This window comes from Delphinapterus leucas, chromosome 12 (assembly GCF_059928025.1).
Source record: "Delphinapterus leucas isolate spDelLeu-1000000601 "Yukka" chromosome 12, BTC_Dleu_Yukka2, whole genome shotgun sequence".
Taxonomy (NCBI): domain Eukaryota; kingdom Metazoa; phylum Chordata; class Mammalia; order Artiodactyla; family Monodontidae; genus Delphinapterus; species Delphinapterus leucas.
The window spans coordinates 45,088,693-45,102,265 of record NC_143140.1 but is presented as its reverse complement, the minus strand read 5'-3'; the positions used below and the strand labels follow the sequence as shown (position 1 = coordinate 45,102,265).

At 37.1% G+C, this 13,573-nt stretch overlaps 1 protein-coding gene across 4 annotated transcripts in view; it reads left to right on the top strand.

Annotated features, from left to right (window-relative positions):
- Nucleotides 1-13,573, top strand: part of PDSS2 (decaprenyl diphosphate synthase subunit 2) — a 279,875-nt gene that overhangs the window by 180,178 nt on the left and 86,124 nt on the right. The gene's annotated exons all lie outside the window — the stretch shown is intronic.

Genomic DNA, 13,573 nt, shown 5'->3' with positions numbered 1-13,573 from the left:
GGAATAAACCTACCTAAGGAGACAAAAGACCTGTATGCAGAAAATTATAAGACACTGATGAAAGAAATTAAAGATGATACAAATAGATGGAGAGATATACCATGTTCTTGGATTGGAAGAATCAACATTGTGAAAATGACTATACCACCCAAAGCAATCTACAGATTCAATGCAATCCCTTTCAAACTACCACTGGCATTTTTCACAGAACTAGAAAAAAATATTTCACAATTTGTATGGAAACACAAAAGACCCCAAATAGCCAAAGCAATCTTGAGGAAGAAAAACGGAGCTGGAGGAATCAGACTCCCTGACTTCAAACTATACTACAAAGCTACAGTAATCAAGACGGTATGGTACTGGCACAAAAACAGAAATATAGATCAATGGAACAGGACAGAAAGCCCAGAGATAAACCCACACACATATGGTCACCTTATCTTTGATAAAGGAGGCAAGAATATACAGTAGAGAAAAGACAGCCTCTTCAATAAGTGGTGCTGGGAAAACTGGACAGCTACATGTAAAATAATGAAATCAGAACACTCCCTAACACCATACACAAAAATAAACTCAAAATGGATTAAAGACCTAAATGTAAGGGAAGATACTATACAACTCTTAGAGGAAAACATGGGGAGAACACTGTATGACATAAATCACAGCAAGATCCTTTTTGACCCACCTCCTAGAGAAATGGAAATAAAAGCAAAAATAAAGAAATGGGACCTAATGAAACTTCAAAGCTTTTGCACAGCAAAGGAAACCATAAACAAGACGAAAAGACAGCCCTCAGAATGGGAGAAAATATTTGCAAATGAAGCAACTGACGAAGGATTAATCTCCAAAATTTACAAGCAGTTCATGCAGCTCAATATCAAAAAAACAGACAAGCAATCCAAAAATGGGTAGAAGACCTAAATATACGTTTCTCCAAAGAAGATATACAGATTGTCAACAAACACATGAAAGAATGCTCAACATCATTAATGATTAGAGAAATGCAATTCAAAAGTACAATGAGATATCATCTCACACCAGTCAGAAGGGCCATCATCCAAAAATCTACAAACAATAAATGCTGGAGAGGGTGTGGAGAAAAGGGAACCCTCTTGCACTGTTGGTGGGAATGTAAATTGATACAACCACTATGGAGAACAGTATGGAGGTTCCTTAAAAAACTAAAAATAGAACTGCCATACTACCAAGCAATCCCACTACTGGGCATTATACTCTGAGAAAACCATAATTCAAAAAGAGTCATGTACCACAACGTTCATTGCAGCTCTGTTTACAATAGCCAGGACATGGAAGCAACCTAAGTGTCCATCAACAGATTAATGGGTAAAGAAGAAGTGCCACATACATACAATGGAATATTACTCAGCCATAAAAAGAAACGAAATTGAGCTATTTGTAGTGAGGTGGATGGACCTAGAGTCTGTCATACAGAGTGAAGTAAGTCAGAAAGAGAAAAACAAATACCTTATGCTAACACATATATATGGAATCTTAAAAAAAAAAAAAAAGGTCATGAAGAACCTAGGGGCAAGACAGGAATAAAGACACAGACCTACTAGAGAATGGACTTGAGGATATGGGGAGAGGGAAGGGTAAGCTGGGACGAAGTGAGAGAGTGGCATGGACATATATACACTACCAAATGTAAAATAGATAGCGAGTGGGAAGCAGCCGCATAGCACAGGGAGATCAGCTCGGTGCTTTGTGACCACCTAGAGGGGTGGGATAAGGGAGGGTGGGAGGGAGGGAGACGCAAGAGGGTAGGGCTATGGGGATATATGTATCTGTATAACTGATTCACTTTTATATAAAGCAGAAACTAACACACCATTGTAAAGCAATTATACTCCAATAAAGATGTTAAAAAAAAAGAATATGTATTCTGCTATTATTTCTTAGAGTGTTCTATAAATACCAATTAAGTCAATTTGATAGTATCATTAAAGTCTTTTATATTTGTTATTATTTTCATTCTGCTTATTCTGTCAGTTACTGAGAGAAAGGTGTTAAAGTCTCTGACTGTGACTGTGGATTTTTCTATTTCTTCCTGCAGTTCTATCAGTTTTTCCTTCATGTATCTTGAAGCTTTGCTTTAGGTACATTAACCTTTAGGATTAATATATTATTTTTAGGATCATTATGTTATCTTGACGATTCATCCCTTTATTGTTAACTGACCTTTGTAATCTCTGGTAATATTCTTTATATTTTTTTCAATATGTACTTAATCTGATATTAATATAACAACTCTATCCTTCTTTTGATTAAAATTATCATGGTATATATATATATTTCCATCCTTTTACTCTTTTATATATTTATAATGGGCTTTTGTATGAAGAATTTTGCTCTTTTATCCAGTATGACAATCTCTACCTTTTAATTTGTGTATTTAGATCATTTACACCAGATGCATTTATTAGTATGGTTCAGTTTAAATCTATAATACCATCTTGTTATTTATTTATTTGTCTCATTTTTTCTTTCTTCCTTTTTCTTCTTTTTCTGCCTTCTCTTAGATTATTTTACATGATGCTATTTTTTCTCCTTTTTTAACTTATTAACTATAAATCTTTGATACATTTTTTTAGTGGTTGCTATTGAGTTTATAATATATATATCTTTAACTTATCACAGTCTACCTTCAAGTGATAGTATACCTTTACTTATAGTATAAGAACCTTACGAAAGTTTATTTCTGTTTCTTCCCTCTCAGGTTTTGTGTTATCATTGTCATACATTTTACTTCCGTATATATTAAAAATCCCACAATAAATTATTATTTTTGCTTTAAACATTCAATTATATTTTCAAGTGATTTCATTTTTTAAGTCTTTTATATTTACCCACATGGTTAATATCTTCAGTGCTTTTCATTTCTTTATGTTGATCCAAATTTCCTTGTGGTATTTTTTTATTTCTTCCTAAAATATTTCTTTTAACATTGCTTATAGTGCAGGCCTGCTGGTGATTAATTCTTTCAACTTTGGTGTGTCTGAAAAAGTCTTTATTTCAACCTTGCTTTTGAAAGGTATATTCACTGGATATAGAATTCAAGATTGATTATTGTTTTCTTTCAATGTTTTAAAGATATTGCTTCACGGTCTTTTCACTTACATTGTATCCAACAAGAAAGCTGCTGTTATTCTTATCTTTGTTCCTCTGTACATAGTATGTCTAAATTTCTCTGGCTGTTTTTCTGATTTTCTTTTTACCACTGGTTTTGAGCAATTGAGCAATATGATGCCTTAGTGTCATTTTTTTTCTTTCATGTTTCTTGTGCTTGTGATTCATTGAGCTTCTTGGATCTGTGACTTTATTGTTTTTATCAAATTTTGGAAAAATTTGGTCATTATTTCTTTAAATATTTTTTTGATCTTTCCTCCTTTCTCCTCTATCACAGGGACACCAGGCTGCTTGAAGTTATCGCAGAGCCCACTGTGCTGTAGTCTTTTTTTTTCCCATATTTTTCTCTCTGCATTTCATTTTGGATAATTTCTGTTGGTGTGCATTCAAGTTCACCAATTTATATCTTCCATGTTTCTACTTAACATACTCAATGTTTCTTCTAGCTCTCCTAGACCATATGGAATACAGTTATGAAAACTGTTTTAATATCCCTATCTACTAACTCTATCATCTGTGTCATTTCTAAGTAGATTTCAATTGACTGATTTTATTCCTCATTATGCATTGTATTTTCCTGCCCTTTTTCTTTTTTTTTGCATGCTTGGTTATTTTTGATTGGGTGCCAGACACTGTGAATTTTATTTTGTTGGATGCTATATATTTTTGTGTCTCTATAAATATTCTTGAGCTTTCTTCTGGAATGCAGTTAAATTACTGGAAACAGTTTGATCCTTTCAGGTCTTACCTTTAAGCTTTGTTACTCAGGACCAGAGTGGCATTTAGTCTAGGGCTAATTTTCCCCACTGCTAAGGCAAACCCTTCCAAGTACTTTACTGATACCCTGTGCATTATGAGTTTTCCCCCTCCATCTGGTGGGAACAGGAACTATTCCCAGCCCTGTGTGAGCTCTAGGGATTGTTCCCTCCATACGTTCTGAATGATTCTTTCCCCAGACTTTGGTAGTTTCTTTGCACCCATGCACTGGGAATACTCAGCTAAAGACTTTCAAGAGACCCTCTATACCCCTCCAGAGCTTTGTGCAGCTCTCTTTTCTTGAGTACTCTCCTGTGAACTCTGGCGCCTAACTCAAACCCCTTTGTGCTCTCTAGACATCCAGGTCCATCTCCTCAACTCAAGGAAACTATTAAGGCTCTAGTGCAACCTGGCATTTTCTCCAGACAGTAAGCTGGAACAATTGTAAGACTCATTTATTTCCTGTCTCTCAGAGATCACTGTCCTCTGTTGACTGATTTTAAATGACTTAAAAGCTCTTGTTTCATATATTTTGTGCAATATTTTAATTGTTTCAGGTGTGAGAAATCCTATTGCTCCATTTTGCTGGAAGCACCAGTCTTCATAATTTTATTTTTTAGTGTACATTACAATAACTTTTAAAAAAATAACAAGTATAAAATTTTCCGCCTATAAATTTCAGGGTGTTGGTACCCTAAAATACTTTAGTGTGTCTGTTGGGTACTTCGTCCATGAAAATAAGAAATCAACAATGGCTCCAATGTTTTTCACCTGGTTGACCAGAAAAATGATGGTAGATTTCACATAGAAGAGAGTAGGTTATAAAGAGAAGTGAATGAGTTTAGTTGATACCAGATTAATGTTGAGCTGCTGGCAGACTCTCTAGATGAAAGAGAGAGTCAAGAGCTCCAGAGAGGCAATGTGGGAAATTCGCTTTGTAAACTTATAGGTAAATGAGTTTTGGTAGAGAAAGAAACAAAAAAGTTTAGAAAAATAAATATAGAATGGAGAATACAAAGGAGGTAGGTATGGCAATCAGTACTACCAGGATGCACTGTAAGTGGATTTTGAATTTGACACTACTTCTTCCCAACTAAGACTGAAAGAGAAATATGTTGTGTTCTGAATTTATTATCTGATGACTAATGCTACAAATAATTTTTATATAGAAATTTTCTCCTAAACTTAAACAAATAGGGATATATGTGATGGACCCCTATGTAAGGGATATTGGCAAACATAATGAATAGTACCTTCAACATAAAATTGCAAACAGTGCATTCTACCAGCATCTACTCAGAAATCGGAGGATATGTAGTAATTCATATCTCAGTGAAGATATTTCTTGTGATGGAAAACTGGGAGAGTAAGATTCTGTCTCCTGATACTTTCACATAATAAAGAGATTGAATTTTGGAAATCTAGATAAAGTGTTTCTCATTGGATTCTGGTTGACTTGTTTGTTATCATGAATTCTGCATTTAGCCATAGTGTTGAATTAGGCCATTTTGATAAAGTGCTTATTAGTGAACTTGTATTGAATTGCTTCTCTATCTACAACAGCACACTGAGTACTACCAGAGCACTGAAAACAAAGCTACAACAAAAAACACAAACCTTCTCTCAGGGATCTGATGATACATATAGGTCAGAAGAAAAGCGTGCATGAAACCACTGGATAGCAGTTTACGCATGAGACCACATGTCAAATTATATGATACAGGCTAAATATTTAGGCGAACGTGCAACATTAAGAATAAATAGAAGTATTTCAGGGGAAGCTTCTTGGAGGAGCTAATTTTCTTTTAAGTTGAGTCTTAGAAGGTATAGTAGAATTAGGAGAAGTTGTTGAGGTTTGTTGGAATCAGAGCATTGTCTGGGAGGTCAGATTTGTTTATTCATTCATTTAACATATTCTTTGAGCATCTGCCATGTGGCAGACATTAGTGGTATAAGAGCTCGATGAATAAGACATCTTTGTTCTCATGGAGCTTACATCCTAGTGGAGAGGCCAACTATAAACAATCACATAAATAAATGAACAAGAGAAATAACTGATACTGTACAACATAGAATTGAATAGGGAGAAGTGATAGTGAAGGATTAAGTGAGTTACTTTGGAGTGAATGTTCTTGAAAGTCCTGAGGAAATAACTTCTAAGCTGAGATCTGAGTAACAAAAAGCAGCAAGCAACTCAGGCAAGGTCCTGAGAGAGGAACCAGCTTAATGTATACAAAAAATAGAAGGCCCACTCAGCTGAAACATGGTAGATGAACAAGAGTGATTGGAGGTAAGGTTAGAAAGGCAGACAGGTATTATGACAATATATGTGACTCAATCATGAAGGTGCCTTGAACACAGGTTCAAATAAAACTGAGAAGAGAAACTTATAATTTTGTTTTAGGGTTACCTAGTTATTTTCTAGGTCTGCTCATTCAACAGATGTTAATGAGTACCTATTATGCACTAGCAGCTGTGCTAGACAAATCTGGAGCGTGTGTATTGAGAGCTGAGATAGAGACAAAGCTATAGTCAGATCTGGAGCAAAGGGCATTTGCTAGGGATGGGTGATCATTTTAAAAGGAATCAATGAATCAATGGATAGATCTTGAACATTTGTATTGGGGAGTTTGGATTTAAAATAGTAAGTAGAAGGAAAGTACCATAGAATCTTACACAAAGAGAAGATCTTTGATAAAGATTATTGTAGAAGCTGTGAATAGGGAAGCCAGAGGAATTAGAAGCAGAGGTATCAGCTGGAAGAGTGTTGAAATAACACAGGTGTGAAGCAACAGACAAGACAGTTAGCAGTGGAAACAAGCATAGGGCAAGGGCCCAGGAATTCCACAGGTATCCTATCTCTCAACTTTTAAAGTGATTTGCAATTTATGTCTCCTGTTTTATTACTCTCTTGCTATGTATTTCGTGGAATTGAGTCAACGTTCACCATCTTTTAACCTGTTCCTTACACATCACAGACTTTATTTTGGTGCTAAGAACTCTCTAAACAGCATTTTCCCATAAAATGCATTGCACAAAACTATGTTTTAAAAAGTAATAGACGAGCATGAACCAAGGTGGCGGAGTAGAGGGACGTGCTCTCACTCCCTCTTGTGAGAACACCAGAATCACAACTAGCTGCTGGACAATCATCGACAGGAAGACACTGGAACTCACCAAAAAAGATACCCCACATCCAAATACAAAAGAGAAGCCACAATGAAACAGTAGGAGGGGCACAATCACAGTAAAATCAAATCCCATAACTGCTGGGTGGGTGACTCACAGACTGGAGAACAATTATACCATAGAAGTCCACCCACTGGAGTGAAGGTTCTGAGCCCCACGTCAGGCTTCCCAACCTGGGGTCTGGCAACGGGAGGAGGAATTCCTAGAGAATCAGACTTTGAAGGCTATTGGGATTTGATTGCAGGACTTTGACAGGACTGGGGGAGACAGAGACTCCACTCTTGGAGGGCACACACAAAGTAGTGTGCGCATCAGGACCCGGGGAAGTAGCACTGAACCCAGGGGAGACTGAACCAGACCTACCTGCTAGTGTTGGAGGGTCTCCTGCAGAGGCGGGGGTTGGCTGTGGCTCCCCATGGGGATAAGAACACTGGCAGCAGAAGTTCTGGGAAGTATTCCTTGGCATGCACCCTCCTAGAGTCTTCCATTAGCCCTACCAAAGAGCCCAGGTAGGCTCCAGTATTGGGTTGCTTCAGGCCAAACAACCAACAGGGAGGGAACCCAGCCCCACCCATCAGCAGTCAAGCGGATTAAAGTTTTACTGAGCTCTGCCCACCAGAGCAACACCCAGCTCTACCCACCACCAGTCCCTCCCATCAGGAAACCTGCACAAGCCTCTTAGATAGCCTCATCCATCAGAGGGCAGACAGCAGAAACAAGAAGAACTACAATCCTGTAGCCTGTGGAACAAAAACCACATTCACAGAAAGATAGACAAGATGAAAAGGCAGAGGGCTATGTACCAGGTGAAGGAACAAGATAAAACCCCAGAAAAACAATTAAATGAAGTGGAGATAGGCAACCTTCCAGAAAAAGAATTCAGAATAATGATAGTGAAGATGATCCAGGACCTTGGAAAAACAATGGAGGCAAAGATGGAGAAGATGCAAGAAGTGTTTAACAAAGACCTAGAAGAATTAAAGAACAAACAAACAGAGATGCACAATACAATAACTAAAATGAAAACTAAACTAGAAGGAATCAATAGCAGAATAACTGAGGCAGAAGAACGGATAACTGACCTGGAAGACAGAATGGTGGAATTCAGTGCTGCAGAACAGAAGAAAGAAAAAAGAATGAAAAGAAATGAAGACAGCCTAAGAGACCTCTGGGACAACATTAAACGCAACAACATTCGCATTATAGGGGTCCCAGAAGGAGAAGAGACAGAGGACCTCAGAAAATATTTGCAGAGATTATAGTCAAAAACTTCCTTAACATGGGAAAGGAAATAGCCACCCAAGTCCAGGAAGCACAGCAAGTCCCATACAGGATAAACCCAAGGAGAAACACACCGAGACACATAGTAATCAAACTGGGAGAAATTAAAGACAAAGAAAAATTATTGAAAGCAGCAAGGGAAAAATGACAAATATCATACAAGGGAACTCTCATAAGGTCAACAGCTGATTTCTCAGCAGACACTCTACAAGCCAGAAGGGAGTGGCATGATAAAGTGATGAAAGGCAAGAATCTACAACCAAGATTACTCTACCCGGCAAGGATCTCATTCTGATTCAATGGAGAAATCAAAAGCTAAGAGAATTCAGCACCACCAAACCAGCTCTACAACCAATGCTAAAGGAACTTCTCTAAGTGGGAAACACAAGAGAAGAAAAGGACCTACAAAAACAAAACCAAAACAATTAAGAAAATGGTCATAGGAACATACATATCGATAATTACCTTAAACATGAATGGATTAAATGCTCCAACCAAAAGACACAGGCTTGCTGAATGGATACAAAAACAAGACCCATATATATGCTGTCTACAAGAGACCCACTTCAGACCTAGGGACACATACAGACTGAAAATGAGGGGATGGAAAACGATATTCCATGCATATCGAAATCAAAGAAAGCTTGAGCAGCAATACTCATATCAGATAAAATAGATTTTAAAATAAAGAATGTTACAAGAGACAAGGAAGGACACTACATAATGATCAAGGGATCAATCCAAGAAGAAGATATAACAATTATAAATATATATGCACCCAACATAGGAGCACCTCAATACATAAGGCAACTGCTAACAGCTGTAAAAGAGGAAATCGACAGTAACGCAATAATAGTGAGGAACTTTAACACCTCACTTACACCAATGGACAGATCATCCAAAATGAAAATAAATAAGGAAACAGAAGCTTTAAATGACACAATAGACCATATAGATTTAATTGATATTTATAGGACATTCCATCCAAAAACAGCAGATTATACTTTCTTCTCAAATGTGCATGGAACATTCTCCAGGATAGATCACATCTTGGGTCACAAATCAAGCCTCAGTAAATTTAAGAAAATTGAAATCATACCAAGCATCTTTTCTGACCACAATGCTATGAGATTAGAAATGAATTACAGGGAAAAAAACGTAAAAAACACAAACACATGGAGGCTAAACACTATGTTACTAAATAACCAAGAGATCACTGAAGAAATCAGAGGAAATCAAAAATTACCTAGAGACAAATGACAAGGAAAACGATGATCCAAAACCTATGGGATGCAGCAAAAGCAGTTCTAAGAAGGAAGTTTATAGCTATACAAGCCTACCTCAAGAAACAAGAAAAATCTGAAGTAAACAATCTAACGTTACATCTAAAGGAACTAGAGAAAGAAGAACAAACAAAACCCAAAGTTCGCAGAAGGAAAGAAATCATAAAGATCAGAGCAGAAATAAATGAAATAGAAACAAAGAAAACAATAGCAAAGATCAATAAAACTAAAAGCTTGTTCTTTGAGAAGATAAACAAAGTTGATAAACCTTTAGCCAGACTCATCAAGAAAAAGAGGGAGAGGACTCAAGTCAATAAGATTAGAAATGAAAAAGGAGAAGTTACAACAGACACCGCAGAAATACAAAGCATCCTAAGAGACTACTACAAGCTACTCTATGCCAATAAAATAGACAACCTGGAAGAAATGGACAAATTCTTAGAAAGGTATAACCTTCCAAGACTGAATCAGGAAGAAACAGAAAATATGAACAGACCAATCACAAGTAATGAAATTGAAACTGTGATTAAAAATCTTCCAACAAACAAAAGTCCAGGACCAGATGGCTTCACAGGTGAATTCTATCAAACATTTAGAGAAGAGCTAATACCCATCCTTCTCAAACTCTTACAAAAAATTGCAGAGGAAGGAACACTCCCAAACTCATTCTAGGAGGCCACCATCACCCTGATACCAAAACCAGACAAAAATACTACAAAAAAAGAAAATTACAGACCAATATCGCTGATGAATATAGATGCAAAAATCCTCAAATACTGGCAAACAGAATCCAACAACACATTAAAAGGATCATACACCATGATCAAGTGGGATTTATCCCAGGGATGCAAGGATTCTTCAATATGCGTAAATCAATCAATGTGATACACCATATTAACAAATTGAAGAATAAAAACCATATGATCATCTCAATAGATGCAGAAAAACCTTTTGACAAAATTCAACACCATTTATGATAAAAACTCTCCAGAAAGTGGGCATAGAGGGAATCTACCTCAACATAATAAAGGCCATATATGACAAACCCACAGCAAACATCATTCTCAATGGTAAAAAACTGAAAGCATTTCCTCTAAGATCAAGAACAAGACAAGGATGTCCACTCTCACCACTATTATTCAAAATAGTTTTGGAAGTCCTAGCCATGGCAATCAGAGAAGAAAAAGAAATAAAAGGAATACAAATTAGAAAAGAAGAAGTAAAACTGTCACTGTTTGCAGATGACATGATACTATACATAGAGAATCCTAAAAATGCCACCAGAAAACTACTAGAGCTAATCAATGAATTTGGTAAAGTTGCAGGATACAAAATTAATGCACAGAAATCTCTTGCATTCCTATACACTAATGAAGAAAAATCTGAAAGAGAAATTATGGAAACACTCCCGTTTACCACTGCAACAAAAAGAATAAAATACCTGGGAGTAAACCTACCTAGGGAGACAAAAGACCTGTATGCAGGAAACTATAAGACACTGATGAAAGAAATTAAAGATGATACCAACAGATGGGGAGATATACCATGTTCTTGGATTGAAAGAATCAATATTGTGAAAATGACTATACTACCCAAAGCAATCTACAGATTCAATGCAATCCCTATCAAATTACCAATGGCATTTTTTATGGAACTAGAACAAGAAATCTTACAATTTGTATGGAGACACAAAAGCCCCCGAATAGCCAAAGCAGTCTTGAGGGAAAAAAACAGAGCTGGAAGAATCAGACTCCCTGACTTCAGACTATACTACAGAGCTATAGTAATCAAGACAATATGGTACTGGCACAAAAACGGAAACATAGATCAATGGAACAAGATAGAAAGCCCAGAGGTAAACCCACGCACCTTTGGTCAACTAATGTATGACAAAGGAGGCAAGGATATACAATGGAGAAAAGACAGTCTCTTCAATAAGTGGTGCTGGGAAAACTGGACAGCTACATGTAAAATAATGAAATTAGAACACTCCCTAACACCATACACAAAAACTCAAAATGGATTAGAGACCTAAATATAAGACTGGACACTATAAAACTCTTAGAGGAAAACATAGGAAGAACACTCTTTGACATAAATCACAGCAAGATCTTTTTTGATCCACCTCCTAGAGAAATGCAAATAAAAACAAAAATAAACAAATGAGACCTAATGAAACTTCAAAGCTTTTGCACAGCAAAGGAAACCATAAACAAGACGAAAAGACAGCTTTCAGAATGGGAGAAAATATTTGCAAACGAATCAACAGACAAAGGATTAATCTCCAAAATATATAAACAGCTCACACAGCTCAATATTAAAAAAACAAACAACCCAATCCAAAAATGGGCAGAAGACCTAAATAGACATTTCTCCAAAGAAGACATACAGATGGCCAAGAAGCACGTGAAAAGCTGCTCAGCATCACTAATTATTAGAGAAAGGCAGATCAAAAGTACAATGAAGTATCACCTCACACCAGTTAGAATGGGCTTCATCAGAAAATCTACAAACAACAAATGCTGGAGAGGGTGTGAAGAAAAGGGAACTGTCTTGCACTGTTGGTGGGAATGTAAACTGTTACAGCCACTATGGAGAACAGTATGGAGATTCCTTAAAGAACTAAAAATAGAATTACCATATGACCCAGCAATCCCACTACTGGGCATATACCCAGAGAAAACCACAATTCAAAAAGGCACATGCACCCCAACGTTCATTGCAGCACTATTTACAATAGCCAGGTCGTGGAAGCAACCTAAATGCCCATTGACAGACGAATGGAGAAAGAAGATGTGGTATATACATACAATGGAATATTACTCAGCCATAATAAGGAACGAAATTGGGTCGTTTGTTGAGACGTGGATGGATCTAGAGACTGTCATACAGAGTGAAGTAAGTCAGAAAGAGAAAAACAAATATCATATATTAACACATATATGTGGAAGCTAGAAAAATGGTACAGATGAACCGGTTTGCAGGGCAGAAATTGAGACACAGATGTAGAGAACAAACGTATGGACACCAAGGGGGTAAAGCCGCGGGGTGGTGGGGATCGTGGTGGGATGAATTGGGAGATTGGGATTGACATGTATACACTGATGTGTATAAAATGGATGACTAATAAGAACCTGCTGTATAAAAATAAATAAATAGAAAAAAACTATTTATTAGGTTTATAGACACATGTGTAATTTTAAAAAAAAAACACTACTGTTACCTTGATATCAATGTCCCAATCTGCTTTTTACCTATATTTACATGCTTGGTACTAGTGCCTGTGGTGATTTAAGAAATACTGTTCATAGTGTGTTCTGTGTGTGCATGTGTGTGTGTTTCATAAGAGATAAAATGGACAAATGAGTCACTGGCAAAAGAACAGCATGACTGTGCAGGGGAAAAAAAAACTTCATCCCTAAAAGGAATAAGGAGGCTATTTGAGGCTACTTTACAATCATCAGAGTCCACAACTATATACCTCATTTAAAGAGTGTTTGCCTTCATTGATATGGCTGCAAAGAAAAAAAAAAAAGTGATAGACAATAATTAGAAATATAGGATATTTGTACAGGTTCATTTCAGTCTCTTTGTCTGCAAAATATAGCATTTCTAGTCTTTCATGAGAAGCCCCAAGCTAGAACCACCCAGCTGAGCCACTTCTGAATTCCTGACCCAAAGCAATTGTGAAACACAATGAAAGTTTATTATTGTTTTTTGGGTTTCTTTTTGCAGTACACAGGCCTCTCACTGTTGTGGCCTCTCCCGTTGCGGAGCACAGGGTCCGGACGCGCAGGCTCAGCGTCCATGGCTCACGGGCCCAGCCGCTCCGCGGCATGTGCCATCTACCCGGACCAGGGCTCAAACCCGTGTCCCCTGCATCGGCAGGCGGACTCTCAACCACTGTGCCACCAGGG